The sequence below is a fragment of the Aquila chrysaetos genome, chromosome Z (genome assembly GCF_900496995.4).
Source record: "Aquila chrysaetos chrysaetos chromosome Z, bAquChr1.4, whole genome shotgun sequence".
Classification (NCBI taxonomy): Eukaryota; Metazoa; Chordata; class Aves; order Accipitriformes; family Accipitridae; genus Aquila; species Aquila chrysaetos.
In genome coordinates this window covers 4,890,216-4,904,894 of record NC_044030.1, presented here as the reverse complement: position 1 = coordinate 4,904,894, position 14,679 = coordinate 4,890,216, and the positions used below count along the sequence as shown (strand labels likewise).

Below are 14,679 nucleotides of genomic sequence, written 5' to 3'. Positions count from 1 at the left end.
CAGCCGTGGGCTGAGGGAGATGGGAGGGCGGGAGGCAGCGCTGGGTGTGTGGGGGGCTGAAGGTAGGGAGCCCTGCGGGAGGCGACGGGAAAGGCCCTGGCCGCCGCTGGGGGCAGGGAGGAGCGGGAGTAGGCCGGAGCGAGGTACTTCTCCTGGGAGCTGGGACGCTGAGCTGCGAAACACCCCACAAAACCGTCGTTCGTCTGTCACGCCGGGTCGTCTCACGGAGTAAAAGTCGAGCTCGTACGAGTAAGGGAGGTGGGATGGGGCCCGGGGGTGGGGGCACGCGGTGGAATGCGTTACAGCGTAGGAAACCCTGAAAACGAGGAATACTGGTTTTTTTTCCTGTGAAAATGGTGTAGCAAGAGGACTTGTTGCCCTGCACGAAAGCTCTGCGTGGCGTGGAGAGCCCGGAGCCGCAGCACCGCGGTGCCAGCAGAGGCAAAACCTCCGCTCCATCTATGCTGAGTGCCCTTAAAAATCTTCTGGGGAGCACCGCGGCCGCCTGTGTCCACGGAGGGTGCGGAGGTTTTAGCCGACAGTGGTCCTGCGTACGTCGTGTTACAATAATGCGTGGCTATAAAACGCAGCGTCACCTTTTTTTCAAGCTTTTTAAAAATAGCGTGAAGCATGCTGACATGAAAAAAGTAATTCACTGTTCAGTTTCCACCCATGTAGCTATGAAACCATGTAATTTGTCAACATCAAATAGAAATACTGTTATGAAAAAAAAGTAAGCAGGGAATCCTTTATGTTACACCAAACGATATCAATCTTGGTGGGTTTTCAAAGAAATATGTGAGAAGAAACAGTCCTCTAGCAGTTCTTCTAGTCTGTAGTCCTGTCTCATGTCAGGGTTGATTCAGTTATTGTTCATCATGTCCCGCAAGTGCATGTATGGTTTCCATGAATGTCTCTATGAAGGTGATTTAACAACTTGTTGCAGTAGCTTGTCCCATCACTTCAACAGTGGTATGGTTCCCCCAGTAATTTGCATATTGTCCCTGTTGCCACTTTCATTTTTGATAATTATTCCACTTCTTTTATATAGGCAGGCCAATGGCATTGACATTTAGATACAGACACTTGAGTTTCTATTCAGTCTCTTTTTCTAAACAGCACATACCCAGTTGTCGGTACTTTCTTTATACCGGTCTTACCTTGCAAACCTTTTGCCATTCTTATTTCTTACTTTTTTTTTCCACTATTGTTTAAAAGAGAAAGTTAAAAAATGAGTTACCAGATGACTGTGGTTCTGGCCACACATTCTGCTTCTGCCACAGTGTGGATTGACCCCATCAAACTGATGTCATCGAGTGTGTTTTCCTCATCTCACGTTCTTTACAGGTGCCTCAGTTTGAATCCCAGGGACTAATTCTGTTCTCATTCAAATCAATGACACAATTCCTAGAAATTTTAGAGAGATATATTTCATTTTTCCCATAATTCAACTGAGTATAAGGATAATTGAAGAATTATTATTATTATTATTATTATTATTATTATTCCTAACTGCAGATACTAACTAGCCTAAAACCACGGTGGTGATACACTCAAAGGGTTAACCTTGTTGATGGTCCTGGAGAGGATTAAAAGCCTTAGAGGGGAAACACATCAATTTATTACCACATGATTTTAATATTTGCTGTATTTAATGCTACTGAGAATTTGTCAGTAGTCCCAAATTTAATGTTTGAAATACTGTGTTTTAGTCCTCACTTTGTTGAATATATGAATATAATATCATAGGGACTTCTACTTGACTTTGCAGTATTTGACTATCAATTTTCCTAACACTGAAGCTACTTAAAATCAGATTCTTGCCTTTTTTGCTTATGCTGTGTAGTACTTTATTTTTTATTTGGTCTTACTGATACCAGTGAGATTATCTTGTTGAAGGAGCACTATTCTGTATTGGCAAATGTACTGGTCGTTCAAACCAGTACAAAAATGTATATGTATATAGCTGTAATTCACTTACATTGAATATGCAATATAGGGACATAAATGTTAGGATTCTCAGCAAAAACACAGACTTTAAATAAGTGAAAAAGGACCAAACCCAGCAGTTTGCAATTCCTGAGCTTTGCATTTTTTAAATATTAAGGAAAACCTTTTGCATTTAATAATGTACAACTTCAAAAGCATATTAAATGTACAGTCTCAAAGAAATCACAAATCATGGGACCAAAGCTTAAATATGCTGAGGCAGAGATGTTTGTTTATTCTTAAATTAAAGGCATCACATTCATTCAGCAGTGAGGGCTGCGTTCCTTCAGGGCGATCAGAATTGTATGCTCCTTTTGATACCGTGCAGGGCATCTGTTGAAGTCAGTGGAAGATTTGCCTGAAGACCAAGAGCCAAAGCTGGCTTTTATGGAGGAGAGTGGGTTTTTTTGCCATTCTTCCCTGACATGTCCTGAATCATTCATGGAGAAAGTTCTGTTGCTTACATCCCTTGTTTCTTACTTTTCCTTCTGTATTTCTCCCTTCCCCTTCCTGACCTTGCCTTGGTGTTCTTGACCTTTCTTTTTAATTTCTTCACAACTCCATTCTTCCCACCCACTTCATTCCCAATATGTCATCTCATATGAATATAATTAAATTACTGATACTGATGCTGAAAAGTCATCACTGGATTTCTGGACTGATGGTACTCTGAAGTTAAGAAGAAACTGAGGGTGTGGACCTCTGAGTCATTCACTGCAACTGTCTTCATATTCAGAAAGCACTGTTGTGGCATGTTTGCAAAGATTTCTTTGGAACCAACTCTGCACTTGAAATTTCTTTAAAAGTAAGAGCAACTTAGACACTGCAGAATAAGCAAATATCTTGAAGGCCACATAAACAGGACAAGTAGGCCACTTCCAGCCTGGAAGATGTGTGTTGAACACCTCTGGGTTAGGTTTTTCAACATTTCAAACACTTTCTTTAAGGTTCACGATCATGAAAAGCCAAGATAGCATGTGGATCAGTAATTCCGTGTGTAGTTAGCCCAGGCAGATACCACTTTTGGAAATAAATCTGAGCTACAACATGAGATCCAGGTCTGGACCTGAATTGTACCAGAATGCAGTGCTCAGAGCTGCGGCTTTGGTTCATTTTAACATAAAGGAAGAAAGTGGTTACAAAGGTAAGGTTTGATGTGAACTCCCCTAAATTTCAGTGTTATTTGCTGCTGGAGTTCTTTCTGAGACCTTACTTCAAATTGCTATGTGATTGCATGGTGATTGGAAAGGATAAAGATAGGTTGCTTTTATTAAAGATCTGTCAGTTGTGTTGACCGTGCAGGTACAGCCTGCAGAGATCCATGAGCTCTCTTTCCTGTCCTAAGGCATAAAAATACTGAAAATTAAAGTTACTTTATGTGATTACTTCACGTGCTTCTGGCCATGGCATTCTAAGAAGCCTTTACATGTGAGCACCTCGTATATGAAAGCGCGGTGTGCCAGTCTCATCCTTTTCCCCGCGCTTCTGCCATCCTGTGATGTTGTCTCTCGGTCAGGCAGCGGGAAGCCAGACAGATGTGGAGCACACAAGGATTTCGGAGGATATAGTTACCCTGGCAACAATGGCCACGTGGAAGCAGACAAAACTACTTCTGCACTCATCGTGAGTTTTTGCCCTCTGGTCTAAATGCCGCAGATAATGGAGTTGAATGCTATGCATCTGATTCTGAATCTTAGTACCTGATGGAATTACAGCAAGCCACAGGAGCTGGAAGGGTCTGAAAACTGACAAATGGCCTTTAGAGCATAATAAGAAAAGTTCTCTTTTTCCTGTGAAGTCACTGCTTTCACTATGTTGTTGAGACAAAGCGGACTGAGAGACAAGGTTGAGAATACATTATCTCTTCTACAGATCATGACAGTGACATGACCAGTAGCAATTATAATGGAGGAAAGATATTCTTTGTATCTTTAAATAAATGAAATAAAATTGTGTAGAGATGAGAAACTGCTCAATGCTGACAGTGGACCCAGGGGAATCAAAACTCCTTTCTTAAATGCATATAGTTAATAGAGTTTGGCAGTTTGTATTTTATAGTTTGTGATATTTACTCTTTTTACATTGTTCCTTATTACCTATGTCATCTGTATGTTGTGTGGGAATTGCATAATTTCTATTCATAGCTGTGTTCATGGATGAAAATAGACTTCTAAATTAAAATATTTTCCCATATTTGTGGTTTTCTATCTCATCTTACCCAGAATCCTTTACTGAGAGACTAACCTGACCTGTCCTGTGTAGTTGCTTGAAAGACTTGATAGTAAAGATCCTCATTTTCTCTACTACTTTAGAGATGTGTTGTGTTACTTGTTTTCTTGGCTTTCTCCCTCCTCCCTCCTTCTCTTGCATCTTTATTAAAGGGCAGGTGTTTCTGCAAGGGAGAGAGGAGGTGTGATGACTGTCTTTCTACACCGCCCTTTCTCTGGAAATAAGACACTTATTAACCATTGGTCTTTTTTTTTTCTCTTAAGATGAAGAAAGGGGAATAGAAATATAACAAGATTTGTAAAATTCAGGACAAGAAATTAAGATATTTGCTCACACCCAGCCCCTCATGGTCCATGAAATAGGAAGGATTAAACCATTCTTTCTCTTCTCCATCTTTGCCATAAGCGTGTTTTAAGTGGGATGTTCTCCGTGTTTCGCTTGCTCATGGTGCCAGAAGAGAGAATACCATTTTGAGCAATGGATGGTCCCACGTGCTGGTGCACTATGTCATCTGCATTGCCACATCAGCATCTCCCATACGCCTCATGGTCTACAGCATTCTGAAAGTTGTTCTTTGCTGGACTTACAGAAGTAGCTCTTCACAGAGCTCAGTGTTGTATAAGTGGGTTTAGCTGGTTTTTTCTTCCATTTAACTTCTTTATTGCATTAACTTTGGTGAGAAAACATTTTCTTCTTGTCTGTAGGATATGCTGAAATGAAGGAACTGGATCCCTGTTAAACTAAGGTGCCTGAAATAACTATAACATAAAGGAATCTGATGAAGGCTGGCAAATGCTTTTTTAGCTTCATTGTAAAGGTATAAAGAAAATGAATGAAGAATTTGAGAAATAGATGCACCAAAATTGTCAAGCAAATTGGATAATATGAAACCTCATATATATAAAGTACTGTTCTGACCCATTAGTCAAAATACACTATGAACTTAAGCCCATCGGGGAGCAATTTTCTGAGGGCTAAATGACTACAAGCTGCACATATGAGGATTCCTGGCCTGATAACCACTGACCTGAGAACATAAGAGGTTGCAAGTAATGGTATAGGTCTTCCTTTTTGTTACTCAGAAGCAACTTCCATGCTGGAATAGGGCTTTGGTTGCAGAGATGGGGTGCCTGACTTATGGAAATCCCATTGCAAATCTTGAAATTTCACTGTACTGCCTCATGTTCGCTGTCACCTTTTGTACTGGCAAGCTCTTCTTTGGGGACAAAGAGGAATAGAGATTTAAGGGTGCAGGCGGTGCAGAGGGCTTCAGCAGCCTGGACCCTGACATGCCTTGAGAACCCTCGGGTTGCAGTGAATATTTTGGAATAGATTCTCCTCAAACTAGACTTTTCATAGGAAAGAAATCCTTATCTTTCCCACCAGACTGATTGAGAAGAAATATTATTAGAAATATTATTAGAAATATAAGTGGTTCCCAAGAGTACTTACAATATTCTTTTGGCCGTGGAGAAAGACATAAGTTGGCCGCATGTCTGAATGGCCTTGAATTGCTAGTAGGGCATTCTGATGGTCACAGACACTAGTCTTTTAAGTATTTTCTCTTCTCCTTTACATTAAATAATTAACAGTTTCAGAATTATTTCTACAAAAATATCTAACATATTCCATATGTTCAAAAAAGACGGTGTCAAATTAGTTGTCCTATTATTTCCTTGAAGATATGCCCTAACATGTGGGGTAGGAATACTTTGTGATGTGTGGAAAGCCCGTTTACCACTTGGGATTGACTATGTTCACTCCTGTTTTCTTGTTAACAGGAACAATCAAATTATTTCAATTATCACAATAATGATTTGTGATCATAAAAGGGAATAACCCATCAGTGGGACTGAGTAGGCTTCTGTATCAGTCTGTTCTGCATCTCGTATGCTCGAGTAGTTTCACCTTGATGATGTAGTAAGGGTACAAATATTACATTTGCAGAAGACTGCAGCCTGGGATGCTCTGCAAATGCATTGGAAAAGAGGATTAGGTTTAAAGTGATTTTGAGAACATTTTGTGAAAGTGTAAAATATGGTTATGCAGAGTCAGCTGTACAAATATGTGATGCAAAACATCTGACTAGATAGTTATTCCTTGGTGGGATAGCTATCCCTTGGAGAAGGTGGATATGAACTAATGTCAGGCTGCTGCAAATGGCTGTGTCATTATTAATATTACATTTTTGCTCTGCCTAGCACAGGTAAGGCTGGACCTGTTCCCTGTTTGGGGCACTCCCAATAAAAAAATATGGGCTGCTTTAAAAGTCTGAAAGAAAGAAACAAGAAAAGCTGAAAATTCTGATAGTCTTGTAAAGATGGGAGTTGTCTAAAGTAAATAGAAAAGAAATATGAGGAGAAAAATTGCCATAGACAGAAAGATTGCATGTCTTTGAAGGAGAGGGCATTGGGCTGAAATGGAAGAAAGGAGAACACAGTTTAGGTGTTAGCAAAAACAGGTTTGCTGTAGAAGAGATGTTCCCTCGCAAGGTGACAGAGGGCTGAGGTGGCTTGAGGCTGACAAGTTCTTCCAATAATAGGAGATAGTCATAAATTAACTCTAAGCATGTAATGTATAACTGCTTATTTATAGGAGGAAAAGTGTCACCTACAAGAAAATTTTTCCCAGTAAAATCGGGTGTCAGGCCAATAAAGGCAACTGCTTTCTATTTGTTCAAAACCAGTACCAGATCTCATCAGTAAGTTCTGGATAGGAGTTACCACTTCTGGCAGGCTACAAATTTTGTGCCTAAAGAGCCTCATTTATCAGAATACTGTAGTCATGTTTCAAACTGTGTGGGCTGTGGACTCACTGGAAAGTAAGTTGAAAGTGATCGTAGAAAGGATTCTTGGGGGAAGAATATTACAGGTGTCATACTGAAGCCACCCTCAAAACTGTGGGGAATATGACCCATTCTTTATGTGACATAGCTTAATTGGTAGAGCAGGTTGTTCTTCATCTCAGCTGTGGTTCAGAACCAGTCCTCATTTTCGTTTACAAAAAAAAGTCATGTTGCTGAATCAAAGAATAGAAACAGCAGGAATTTTTTGTAGAGCTATTTACAGTGGCACAGCAGTCTCAATGCTGCTAGTGTAAACCGCTGTGGTACTCATGCAAAGCGGTAAAAGGAAAATGATGATGACAGAGAACTTGCACAGCTGAAGATCTTTTTATTCTCACAATAACATGTTGCTCTTTTCTCTGAAGGAAAACAAACCACATCATTCATAAGATTCCATCATTTTTCAGTCTGCTGATAGGTATATTATTTTTGTTAAATTAAATATAAAACCCTATTGAATTTATTATTCTTCTCTATTATTTCTAAAGTAATAAATATTTCTGAGAGGTGAGCAGTGTCATCAAATCCAACAAGAAAAGATTTGGAGATCAGTTTATGCTTGGAGAAGCCCCTCTGAACCCGTTATTCCCTGAGTGCTTTTGGATGTTATCTTCAAGATTCATCTTTCCAAAATACTTTTCAGCTTATTATGTGCTGTGTTTCAATTAAACCAGCTGTAAGTTGTTGACTCTACTGGAAATTACAAGCACAGAGCAGATATACGTCTCCAAGTTACCCCTCTTGAACTTTTTCTTTTAAGAAAAGAAAGGCATTGCTATTCTAGGGTGTGTCCAGGGATATATTTCAGTTTATTTTTCCTCCTATCACGCAGTGAATTCAATAATTAAAGCAGAGAAATGGCACACAACTGGTTTTCCTTCTCTCGCATCTTCCTGACTTAAATCTGTAAATTCAAGATGGTGACAAAAATGTGACAAAGGCTGCAGTATGTGGACCTTTCTGTTAGCTATACAAACCAGTCAAGCTAGAGCAGTTTAGTTTCTGAGGTATATTCTAAGTGACCATAGTGTAGAAGGATTAGACAGATAAAGAGAAGTAAACAGAGAGGTCAGAACCCTAACCAGTCCATCCTAATTCTTCTTTTTAAATGCTGCTCAGCTGTTGCGCATGTGTAAAACAGCATTGGAAAGCAGAACAGGACCAGTGCTTGTTATCAGGCGTGACTATAAAATTATGCCACAAAAATACTTAGTCTCTGAGTGCTGGGAACATCTCCTCTGTCCATAGCTCTCATTTACTGCTCACAACATCCCATTAAGAACAGTTACTTTATTAGCCAAAGTACTGTACACTTTCTGTGTGCTGCATACTGAAAGCATCCAGTGACAAAATGTCTAAGTGTAGCCTGGCAGGCATCTTCCTGTGCTGCTATAGAGGTTAGAGAAATAAGACTTCTGTAATCCGTAGATCCTATGGAATGTTGTTGTAGAGAGTACCTAAAATTTGTGACTAATTGACGTCTACTACCCGTGTGAATCCATCCATGCAGCAATTCTGATTCTTACAGTGTTACACTGTATTCATCTTCCTCCTCTTATAACAAAGGTGTAAGGGTTGTTTGGCATTTTTTTTTAATAAGGAAAGAATAGATATATTTAATTATAAAGTATTTTACACATTATGCAACACCTTTTATCTGATGATTTCAGAATGCCTTTCGAAAAATTATTTATGGTTCCATCACAGTCCTGAGCCATATCCTGGGAGCTTTATGGTAAGCTCATAAAGCTCATTCATAAGTTTCTCCATCTTAAACTTGGTAGATTGTTTGGACCCAGTATTCTGAGTAGAAGGTAGTCGTAGAATATATTGTCCTAGAAGTCATTAACACACTTTTCAGTCTACACGTATTCATGGCCATGTTAAGCATATTGGGTTTTGTAGCAGCACAGTTCATTAGCTTAAGCAGATCTTCTCCTTCACCCTTAGCCCACAATTTGTCAGGCTCAACATTTTTAGTGTCCTGTAAGACAGACTTTCTATTTCTCAGGTCATGCAAATATACTTCACTGAGTCCAGTTCAAATTTGTTTTGATCAGAACTGTGTGTCCTGGCAAACATCTTATCATTGCTTTGGGTAATGGCATTAACACTTCCCTGTCTGTGCTAGGAGTATTCCTGATACGTATTTAGGTTTTCTTTTTTTTTTTTTTTTTTTTTTTTTTCTTCTTTTTTTTGTTTTTATGTTGTGGGGTTTGGGGAGGTTGGGGGGTGAGGGCTGTTGTCATGGCTTCATTATGTCACAGTCATCCTACGATCAACAAAGGCTTCAAGTGTTGGTTTTGGACTTTGCTTTTGTCTCTTATCGTTTTCAATGTGGACTCAAAATTCCTAGCACAAATTCTGGTTAACAGCGAAACATATGACTTTGTATTTCAAGCTATTAAATGTCATCCTTCCTGTCTTATTCTCTCCCTCAAGGTCACGTGGTTATTCCTGTATGATATTCTGACCCTCTTCAACCTCAACAATGTAACGTCATCCAGCTTAGGTGCTAGGTTAAGAAGCTTCATTTTCTCAGACAAATCATGTTAATCATCTCAGACAAGAGATGTTAAAGAACATGTAAGGTGAAATCCCACTCTGGACTGTCTTCTTAAAAATCCTCTCTGATTTCCTCCATTGTCTGTGAAGGGATATTAAATCATTGTGATTCTTATGCCGAATGATGTGAATATTCCTCTTCACACTCTAAACCTGTGTCCTTAGCAAGTGTGCTTGACATGCTCTGATTTTTTTGTGACAAGGTCACTAATGGAAATATTAGAAAAGATTAATCCTAAGGAAGTCCACTAATAAATTCATTTCTGACACCCTTTTGTTACTAATCTATGGTTCATTAACTATCTTGGTATTAATCCTCATCTTTTCCATTTTAAGCTCCCATTTGATATCATATCAAATGCTTTACTGAGAAAGAGGTGCTTCGCTGGGATCAATTCCTTTGTCTCGGTAACTGATTATTAGGGGAGGAGGTTATTTCACTGTAATGTATATTAGATAATCTTATGTTGCGTTTTATCCACTTGCCTTCCTGAGGATATAATACATGCACACATATTTTCATAAGTATTTGTGCTAACCTTTCTGTCCTCTTGTCAGGAAGCCTCAGGTTTCTGTCCTTGTCTCAATAGATTAATTAAAAAAAAATCCTTGCAACTGAACTTTAAGTTTTATATATCAGTTCTTTTGGGAAAGAGATATATGCAAATTTTAGCATGTAAAGTTATTTTAATTTTACATCTATTCTATACGTAGTATCTACTTTCCTGTCTTCATTCTTATGCTAGACCTCATCAATCTTACTGAAAACTCAAGACTTGTTTAGATTTGGGGCCATACTTAAACTGCCTTCAGTTTCTTTCCCATCTCAAACTTGTATTTGCCTTCCTGTAAAATGAGGCAATCTTGAGAAATTTCAGTGGAAATGGTGGATATGCATCTGCATGAGATCTAGGATGTCGAGATCTGGTTTACTTCCCTGCTAAGAAAACTTCCTGTAGAGAAATGTCTTTCTAAAACTATGTTATAGTGCAGGTTTAGCAATTACTTAGACAAGATAGTGCCACAAGCTGAACTATATTCCTAAGAATTTTCTTTTTTAGAAGTGCATGACATCACTAGCAGTGATAATGTCAAGAAGGTAATTGCCAGGTCATTTGCTATTTCATTTGCAGTTGCATTTGGTATTTGCAGTGACTGTCCCTACGGATGCCCAGATCAAACAACAATTGAGAAATTCACAAGTATTAATGAATTTATCCTCAAAACATTGCAATAAAATTGGGATCTGTTACATCTTTCTGTATTAGATAGGAACTAAAGCACTAAGACATGATCATTGAATGGCTTATCCAAGGTCATGTAAAAATCTGTAGATGGTTTCAAGAATTGACCTTAAACTCTGTCCTGTGCATTAACCCATAGATAATACTTGCTCCATAATCTAAGTAAACAAGTAGAACAGAGAGATATGACACAGACATTTCAGTGTTTGCTAAATTAAAAAAAAAAAGTGACATAAATGATAGGGAAATAAAAATGTATGTTATAGATAAGGAGCAAAAACCAACGTAAACCTCTAAAAACTAACCAATGATAGCATTCCTTTAGATAGACTAAGTGCAGAAATGGTCAAATGCAATTCTACCCTGATTGTCTGTGTAAATATTTTGGGCTAAATATCCTTTAGTGGCGGGAGGTATGGAAAAGCAGAAATTCTTATTCTTTATTGTTCCTACAAAGTGGCACCAAATCAAAACTAGTCTGGGAAAAATAATTAAGTATAATAATATAGACACTCCATGGCATTTTTCTAGCTTACACAAACGGATCTAAAGTTTTTTAATGGGTAGTCAGTGACTGCAAAATGTGTGCCACCTCAAAACTACTGATCAAGGCAACAGGAAGCATTACAATTTCTACAACTGAGTTTGATCCGTTTCTAGCTGATATATTTGTCTTTAGGTTTTACATAAATGACATTCTACAGTATTTTCTTAGCAGGCAGAGCTAAATGAGACTTTACATCTCATGCCAGAGAACAATAAACTATTATTAATATACATAATTTTTTAATGTATATGACAACAGTGATAATGAGTAACCTTGTATTTCCTACATATTTGGTTTTGCCTGTTTGTCAGAGCTTTTGAATTGCTGCTTAAAATTAGGACCAAGCAACTAAAAATGTGTATTACAATGTTTGTACATCATGTATTACTATTCTCTAGTAGTATAGATTTCAGTAGAGTAGTGCTGCCATACACGACGCACTGAACTATGATAATTCAAGTGTAGCAAACTATAAAAGCAATGAGAGGTGGTGAGCTATTCACTATTGCTCTGAACTGTGTTTAGTAACAATTATTAATAATTTTTAATAAAGGCCATAGCTGCACTCACTACTGGGCATGCAGAATGAAGGCTGTCCCCACCCAGTAGAACTCTCATCCTAAAAAGGTTTGCATCACTACATCACTGGGACTTCCGCTACTAAAACCTAGGGTTGTAAAGATCTTGCTTTGAGATCCATCTTTGTCTGACAGTTCTTCCTTTCTGATGGCCAAGTCTGTACATAAGGGGCATAAAATTAGGATGGTGCAGCTGTACAAGGACAATACTACAAAAGGAGAAAGTACAGGAGGAAAGTAGGGGTTTGTGTCTCAGCAATTTTACAGACTGTTTGATAAAGTGTACATTTGTTCTGGGGGCAGGAGAGCTAGGTGAGGAAGGAAAGGCTAATCCTGTGCAGTCACATCGTGCGGAAATGCAGATTTATAACCCCATCATTTAGATAAAGACTACATCTGATCTTGAGAGACATTGTATAGCTAGAAAAAAATGGTATGTAAAAGGGTGGTTTACTCAAAACTGTACTCTCTAGTTACTGCAAGACCCATCCTTTCCAACTTCAAAAATAACATGCCTTTCCCACTTTGGTTTCCCATAACTTGCAAGGAATATATACAATTCAGTAACTCAGAGAATTAAGTCATGAAAAATTGAATTTGGGCTCTTACTCTTCTGATTTCTTTGTGTATTTTGCATATAGAGGATAATGTTTTTTCTGTTCTCAAAAACACATTATACAAACCTCCAATTGCACAATTTCTTTCACACGGGCAACTAACTGATCCTCATGGCTGACCTCTTAGACACTGAACATTTTGGGCACAGCAGGTATCGTGACCACTGTGTAGGTATATGCACTGTTATAGGGTTATTTTTTTTCAGTGATTATGATTTTCTTGGTAATAATTATCATTACCAAGGGTGTTGGAAGGAAGGAACAATTACTGAATGAAAAAATGCTTTTTAGGGTTACTAACAACATTTCTGTAAACAGGTAGCAAAATTCTAGTGAGAAAAAACTATTCATTGAGACAAAGGAAAAGCTTCAGTGGTAGTGCTGTATTTTTTATTTTCCTAAGATTTTATTGCAGTGGTTTTTACCATTTTCACATATTTTTCTAAGGTCACTTAAGCTTCTTTAGTATTATATAGCAATGAAAAACTAGTATGCCTCTGCTGGCACATTTCTTGTTGCCTTGAGCATGAATCCTACCCAGGGAGTTGCTGTAGGTTGGTAACATTAGGCTCTCTCCAAAACCCAAGCCTGGGAGCTGGACAGACAGACAGATTTGAAGCTGCAATCTCATTCTTGTGCTTTCTGCTGCTTTTTGGCCACTAAATTTTTGCATTTCATCCAGGTGGGTTTATTTCCCTTCATGTAGTTGTAAGGAATCATGTAGGCAGTATTTAGGCTTATAAGAGCACGTGCAAACTATGCCAAAGCAGAAGTGACCCAACTCTTCCCAGCACTGAATTAGTCTTTATGCTTCTGCTGTCCAGGAAAGTGATACACTGTACTCCTCAGGTGCAGGTCAGTCCAATGCCTCATCCCTGGCAATGCAGGAACCACTGAATGGTCAAGGAAGTAAATCAGATTTTCTCATTTAATGCACACACATTAAGACACCAATTTCAAGAATAATTGTAGCAAAACCTTATACTGTTCAATGTATTTCTCTTTGCCTGTTGTTTACAAATGAATATTTGAAAGACAGATTGTTATGACCTGTGTGCAGATTTCACAAATAAAAGTATTTCACAAACAAAAGAGTATTTTTCCCTTGAAAGCCTAGAAGACAGTTTTACCGTATAGAGGTTAATACCAGTATGTAATATAAAACTCTCTGCAACCTTGGAACTTCCACGGGTATTTTTTTCCTTTTCATTTTATTGAATGTCCTACAACTACTTTGTATTGTACAGTCTGCAGCTCAGCAGGCAGAAAAAATGTAAAGCAATAGCTAGTAGGTTTTGCCTTTGAATAGAAAGAAAGGTGATGGTACTGTATGTAGATAGGTGGCACTCATCACTCGTGTCTTAGGAACCTCCTTCTGCAAGTTGTGATCTCTGGAAAACTTCATTCAAGATACAGCAATATTGGCAATACAAAGAAAGTTAAGAAAATAAGAATTAAGTAGAATGCTTTAAAATAGTTTTGTCTGACGTTAAGTTTTCTTACCTAAGTCTCTATCCCACTTACCTTTCTTCCCAGGCATTTTTTCTGGAAAGAAGATTTCTGTGTCTGTAAGGATGTGTCTGGATGAAATCCAAATGGGATTTCATCACTGTCACACCCTGTCTTCTGACAAGTACTTTTTGTAAGGTCTTAGAAGGCTATCGATACCTGTTGCTGTGAGATCTCTACTCCATGCAAGGTGCACTAGCTGCAGTTACATCTGCTGCTGGTGCATGCAGATTGGTTAAGCTTAGGTTTAGTATTGTATTCTGGAGCCATGAGAGTGATTTCAGAGCCAAGGCTGTTTAATAATTTCTGTTATAACCCTGAGTTCGTCTGCCTAGCTGTTTTGGCACAGGGGAAGGGGGGAAGAGAAGATCTGAAAGTAGTGGCAGGAAGGGAAACTATTGTCTAGCTGAAATTTACTTTTGATTACTTCAGCATTGGGTATTTTTTTGTTGTTTGCTGTGATTTTTGTCAATTGGATACAAAAACTGTGGTTGAGCAACTGAATTTCAGAGAAGATAGGAAGTAGACAAAGTATAGTGGCAAAAATTTATAGCAT

The 14,679-nt window shown here is 38.5% G+C and overlaps 1 long non-coding RNA gene across 1 annotated transcript; it reads left to right on the top strand.

Annotated features, from left to right (window-relative positions):
- Positions 1-2: 2 nt before the first annotated feature.
- Positions 3-4,295, top strand: LOC115336656. The gene is made up of 2 exons (XR_005931624.1): positions 3-249; positions 363-4,295. It is a non-coding gene; the product is annotated as an uncharacterized LOC115336656 (long non-coding RNA).
- Positions 4,296-14,679: the final 10,384 nt, after the last annotated feature.